This window comes from Gopherus flavomarginatus, chromosome 4 (assembly GCF_025201925.1).
Source record: "Gopherus flavomarginatus isolate rGopFla2 chromosome 4, rGopFla2.mat.asm, whole genome shotgun sequence".
Classification (NCBI taxonomy): domain Eukaryota; kingdom Metazoa; phylum Chordata; order Testudines; family Testudinidae; genus Gopherus; species Gopherus flavomarginatus.
In genome coordinates this window covers 66,369,094-66,375,750 of record NC_066620.1, presented here as the reverse complement: position 1 = coordinate 66,375,750, position 6,657 = coordinate 66,369,094, and the positions used below count along the sequence as shown (strand labels likewise).

Genomic DNA, 6,657 nt, shown 5'->3' with positions numbered 1-6,657 from the left:
ATTCTGGGCAAGTCAAGGCTACAGTTCTACATAGGCGCAGCTGCACCAATGTAGCTGAGCTGCTATAGCGCGTCCGGTTTAGACGTACTATGCTGATGGGAGAGCGCTCTCCCATCGGCATAATTACTGCACCTCAGTGAGAAGCTTAAGCTATGTCAGTGGGAGAGTGTCTCCCACCCACAGCTCCAGTGTGGACAGTGCAAAACTTGTGTCACTGAGGGGGGCTTTTTCACACCCCTGAGCAATGTAAGTTAGACCGACTTAACTGGTAGTGTAGACCTGCCCTCTGAGAGAGACATGATGAGATAACAGCTTTTATTGGATCAACTTCTGTTGGGGAAAGAGACAAACTTTCAAGAAGAGCTCTGTGGAGCTCAAAGCTTGTCTCTTTCCCCAACAGAAGTGGGTGCAATAAAAGATATTACCTCACCCGCCTTGTCTCTCTGATACCCTGGGACCAACACAGTTACAACAGCACTGAAAACTAATGGATTCTACAATTCTGTGAAGCTTCATTCAATACGCTGTAGAGCTGGTTGAAAACAAAAAATCCCAATAAAATGTGTTACAGGAATTTCTCAAAAGTTATTCCTGTTTTGTTTTGTTTTTTTTCAAAAGAGAGCTGGAGAAAAAAACCTGAACAATTTTTGGTGAACGGTTTTTTTCCTTTTTCCTTTTATGCTTAAAAATTGAATTTTTGATTAAAAATGTATTCAAATCCCTCACAAATTGAAAAATTTCAACCAGTTCTACTAAATAGTCAGGCCTCAAGGAAAAGAGAACAAAACAGAAGGGGAAGATAGACCAGGATAAAGTTGCTATATTGATAGCATTCTAGATGGGTCGGGTGATCCAGAATAGATGCAGGTGTCTGAAATTCTCCTCTGCAGTCATCCAGGATCTGAAACAGTTAAAGACGTGTTCCATCAAAACAAACTGGCCTGGTGCATACGCACAGCTAGTAGGGTGGAGTCCTGCACAGAAATTTGTGAAGTTGTGGTTTTAGCTCAGACTAACCCATTATTTCCTAAAGCAGTTCAGCAAATGACAAAATGGTGCCTGTTTCTTGGGAAAGGAAGCTGACCTCTGGCCTTGTTTGTGTGGAGGTGGCTGTGGAGTTTCACATTTGTTGCACTGAGTGTATGAGCAATGAAGGGCAGGGATAGAAAGGTGGTGCCAATAAGTATGTGGTAAGAAGTGTTTTAGAGCATCCTAGTCCCCATGTCTGACTAAAATTGGAGAGCCATTGAATCCTTCCCCCAATCTGATACCAGGCTTAACTCCATCCAGTCTCACTTTCCCTGTTCAGCTCCCCAACCATAATCCCACTGATCTGACCAAAGCCTGAGTCACCATCTCACCTGCTTCCTTGATCCCCTGGATTAAGATGGAGTGCTGGGGTTTGGAATAGCCTCAATTTGCACCAATGTTACGGCAGCCACCAGCCATGCTGTCAACTTCCATTGGCTACATTCCCCGCCCCCCCCCAAGGGCTGCACAAACCTTGAATTAATCTGTCGTCTCTGGGGGCACCCACAAACCCACTTCTGTGCTCTGTAACGTGACTTGGACCCATGAGGGAACACCTTTATTCTCTCAATCACTGCAGCACAGCCATCATTCCTTAAGTCATGCTGGTTGCTACACTCACAAAAAAACATTCCCCATGGCTTCCTTCACCCCCCTTGATTGCATATAGGCAGGTATGTCAGAGCTTTCTAGAGATTCAAGAATATACGGTCCCAAAAGATCATGATACCGGAGCGTAAAAAGACTGGCCATTTGGTTTTCCTGACCTCCAGGACTCAGCAGCTGAGAGGTACCTGCTTTCCTTGAGCAGAGGGGCCAGCTAAATGAGGCAGAGGCGCTCCAAGCACGGCGCTATAGGCACGAGGGACTAAAAGGCACGATCACCATAACAAATACTGTACCCAGAGATGCATTTCTACAGGGCCCTTTATAAACACAGGACCCAGTCCTGCTGCTGCCGAGGTTGAAGGAAGCTTTGCCATTGCCTTCAGAATGCACAGTATGCAACTCGCAGTGGAAGCCCTCTGCCCTGAGGCACTTCCAGGCTGGACAGGGTCAGATAAAAACTGACTGGGCGGGGCCAGAACACAGTGAGAACTGGGAGCTTTTTAAGTGGGAGTGGTGAGCATGCTATAGTCCCATTGCTTGGCATCTGTGGGCCTTGGGGAAGTGGTGGCTTTTTGGGGGGTAGGGATTGACTGAAAAGAGGGAAGGAGCCTGAGGCCCTGGGTTAGGGAGGCTGTTACAGGACAGAAGATGGCATGGGAGAAGACAGGAGTGGAAGAAGGAATCAAAGGGGGTGGTAGGGTAGAGTGAAAGGCATGCAATGGACATTCTGAAAGGAGAAGACTCCTTGGCTAAGGAGACAGCTTTGTGAGTAATGCCTGGTGTAACTGCAAGGCCTGAGACGCCCTAACTTACCACAGCAATACCATTGGTCTCAGCCCACTCTCCAAGGAACAGATGAGCATTAACCACAAGGGATAATGTAGCCAGAGGCCCAGATGTATAATTGTCACTAACAACTAAATTGCCTTGCATCTCTAGAGAGGCTAATCGATCCAGGTCAGGGGGATGGTGCTGGTAGGGATCTGGCAGCACTTGCTTTCTGAGGCCTGGCTAGTGGGAATAAAGCTCATCATTCTCTAGCTATGCTCTCAGCCTAATGTAACCGTTTGCAGGCAATGTCTCTACCCTACCTCACACCTCCTCTGCTCCCTACAACCCGCCCCACATAGGACACAAGTGAAATGAGTTTAGATGGTTTTGTTCTTACTCCACTGTGGACAAAAGTGCTGTTCTGCAGTGAGCCAAAAGTCAAAATATTGCAGATCAAGAGTGAGCTACACGAGCAGAGCTGTGTGGGCCCCCAGACTGAATGAGAGAGACAGAGTGTGTGTGTCTGTTTTGCAGGTGCAGACTGAGGACAATTAGCAGAGCTGTGTGGAGAGCCCAGGAATGGAGTAGCAAGGGGAGCTACCTGGCTGAGGGGGATTAGCAGGGTTAGGTGGGAGGAATCTTGCCAACTTTATGCCTGGTTCCGACCAGCACTCCGTGTCCCTCATTTTATGAGCATCACATTCATTCACTAATTAGTTTTAAATAAAAAACCCTAACAGGGTTTCAGGCTATTCTGAGACTGGGCATGCAAGGCTCTGCCCAGTCCCTCAGACCTTTTAAGCTGCCATGGAAATGACTAGCTGTGCTCTGCTGTCTCAGGGTGACACACAAACCCAGCAGGACTCGTCTTCCTCCCCTGCCCCTAAATTGCCATTCTCCAGCACCTCTGAGTGGCTGGCTGGCTGAGCGCACAAAAGGCAGACTAAGCAGCAGCAGAAATGCTTCCCCATCCTGGCAACGAATAGAGGAAGCTCAGTGTGGGCAGTGCCAACCTAATGCAAGCCAACGAAGGGGCTGAATGAAGTAAGGAGCTAGGTGCATACCCGCCCTCCCACACTTCCCAGCTAATGCTGGAAATTAACTAGCCCATTTCATGAGACATTGCTGATCTGACACCAAGAAATGACACCACTGTTGCTCATAGCAGAAGCTGTGTGATTTGGGCAGCCAGCCACAGTGATACGTCCCTTCCACCGTATGCATTCAAATCAGAAGAGCAGAAGCCCAGCTTGCCATCTGCTGCTCTAAGGAACCAGCTTTTCGCTCCGTCCAGCTCAAGCAGAGGCGCTAACTTGCACATACAAAGCAAAAGTTCTAGTGTCGTTCCCAAGAGTTCAAAACTCCAGGAGCCACTTTTTATCCACCCCTCCCTCCGTGTGCACACAAAGAAATGCTGTGTCATTTGATTGGCTCTCCCTGCTTTTGCCCCTTCATGCTGCTGGATAGGACATATACAGTGTTTGGGGATCCTCAACATACAGCCAAGTGGAGCACAAACTGCTCTCAGACTTCGGAGCTGAAGGTCATTCCTCCCTAGCTTTGCAATGAGGTCGCAGCCTTGACCTGCACCTTCAATGCCCCATGGGACTGTTTGCCTCCCATAGCACTAGTTGAACTATTGCTAATGAATTATTCCATTCATTTGCCCTTATTTCTGTTGCTGATTGTTCCTGGCCAGACTTGGATTTTTACTAAATAGTTTATTTGAAATTTTTCAAAGATGTGTGTACTAACACGTGATTCACTTCTGTGGATCCATGTTTGGCCGAGGGGGAGGGAGAGAAGAGATGGGCAGGTCACCCAAGTCACATGGTTTAATTTCTGTGCCAGAGGAGAGAAGTCCAAGAGATTTCAAGATGGCTGCCTGAACAGACATTCCCGTGAGTCTTGGCACAGGTATGCATTTGTAAAATAGCTGCAATACTTCAGCTGCTTGCAGACTTTCCTCTGTTTAGAGGAAGAAGGTTGTGAACGCCCTGAAAGGCAATTTAATACAATTTTTATTGTAACAAATATTCACAACCTCTTTTTTTACCATGTTTGCCCAGTTTTAACCACCTCTCAGGGCAGATGCTGCCAAACAAACCTACTATTCTTTGTGCATTCTGGAGTGTGGTTTATAGTACATTTTGGGAACACAACCACTTGAGCTTGTTTTCAATGCATCACCCTGCTCTCCAGGAAGTGGGCCGCACTTGTAATTTACACAGAGTTGTTCTTGGGACAAATCTAACACTTTTGTAACTGGTCCATCCATGCTGTTGGGAATTGCACCTGCCTCATGTGGCTGAATCTGGTCCTTCGGCTTTTGCAAGGTTACTAAACAAAATCTCATCTACTTCAGCTGTGTCACTTCTTTAAGAAAATATTTTGTAAACTTAAAAATACCCACCTCAACATAAAGTGCTTAGTGGTAGGTAAGGAGTAGCTGATGTTCTGGAGATGTCTTGAAAGAATTTTATAGCTGCTGTGGTGGGCTTCTCTTATGCTGGAGATAGCCCTGAAGTATACCAGAATGTTCATGTGTAGCTTGGAAGAGAGTAAATACTGTATGTTGATTTGCAAGGGCTTTAGGGTAGTGCTGTTGACACACCTTTAAGGTGGCCATTGCTGCCAGTGATAACCTCACACCGTATCCTTTCTGATCTATAAGGCCAGACCTTCAAGCAGCTAAAGGCCCCATTGGCCTGGGGTCCGCAGGCAGCAGAGCCATGGGCGTTTGTATCCGTTGTGTGGAGCGAGGCACCGGCGGGGATCTGTCTAACAAACTCTTTAGTGAGCATTGGGAACAGTTTTGACTTTTAACTATGTCAATATGATCTAGCTCTGTCTCTCTCTATGTACAAACAGTATATCACAATGTTGCCTTTTCTGTTGGAAATATCAAAGTACAAAGATTGTAAACCAAATCGGTGTAATAAAAGTTCCAGATGATTCACTGACTCCGGCCCCAGCTGTGGGTTTGTGCGTGTCAGAGACTCTAATGTTATTGACTGGTAATGAACATAGGACTAGTAGGATGAGGCCTGACCCCCCTGCACACAGAGGTAAAAGGATGTTATCCTGTGAGGCCTGTCATGGCTCAGTGTTCTCACAGGAAGGATCAAAGGACCTGAGGAGTCAGTCAAGTGGCCCCTTTCCTATCACCCTCCTCAGGTGGCCCATAGACTGGCCTCAACAAGTATTTTCCCCTCCAGGAGACAGAGCCCTGCCCGCCTCTTATTCTCATGCCCCCACTCCTTCGCTTCCCTCCCTCTGAATGCAGGGGAAGCAGCTCTGTTTTCAGCAAGACAGCTTGGCTTTCTGGGAGCAACGTGCACAGTGCACACAGAGCCGCATGGGTTCTGGCTGGGATGTTGCAGCTCCTCCTACCCCCAGGCTAAAGAAAGGTTTGTGAAAACCAGCCATGCTCCCTAAGATGAGTGTCCTATTCAAAGTGAGCCTCACCAGTCCCCACAGCAATGCCAGTGAGGAGCAAAGGCAGAAGAGCACAAAACCCTTCCTAAGAGGGGGAGATGTATTATTTATGGAACACAGCTCTTTACCTTCATCACACATCTGTCTAGAATGCTAGACAGTGTTTATAAAAATATATTCAAAGCCTCAGCTGGGTCAATAACCAGAGAAAAGCTGCTAACATGCAACAAACAACATTCTCCCCTCCCCAACCTCAACACACCCTGTTTAAACCACCATTCAGGGAAAGCCTGAAATAGCAGCACGGCCTGAAGATCAGATCTGGAACAGGCCACTTCACTTGGAAGATTCTGTGCTGTTTCATAGTGGGGACAAAAGGCTGTTGCTTGGACTCACTCCCCCCAGTGGTCTTGGCTTGAGTTTGTTACTGGAATGCTTCCCAAAACCTGGATGGCACCACAGGAATCATAACTATGTCTCAAGCACTTTGGGGGTTTGAACTCAGAGGCAAGTTGCCTCCATGAAGCCACTGAAGTCACATCAGATCCAATCACTGCCCCTACATTAACCCACATGCCAGGATAATGTCATAATGCAAAGCGTGTGTTTTGCAGTTACACATTAGAGAAGTTACCACCAACCTGCTTAGGAGGTTGTTAACCAATAATTTGTTCTACTAGTAAAGTTTACACAATCCTCTGGAAAACTATGCTGAAAAATATCCTACACCACGAGTTTGGAACAAAGACAAGACAGAAATACAGGTGAGCTAGAGTTCTCATTAACTATCACTCACAAATACTCCATATG

General features: G+C 46.9%; 1 protein-coding gene across 3 annotated transcripts in view; it reads left to right on the top strand.

Moving 5' to 3' along the window:
- Window positions 1-6,657, top strand: part of SLC29A1 (solute carrier family 29 member 1 (Augustine blood group)) — a 201,883-nt gene that overhangs the window by 160,997 nt on the left and 34,229 nt on the right. The gene's annotated exons all lie outside the window — the stretch shown is intronic.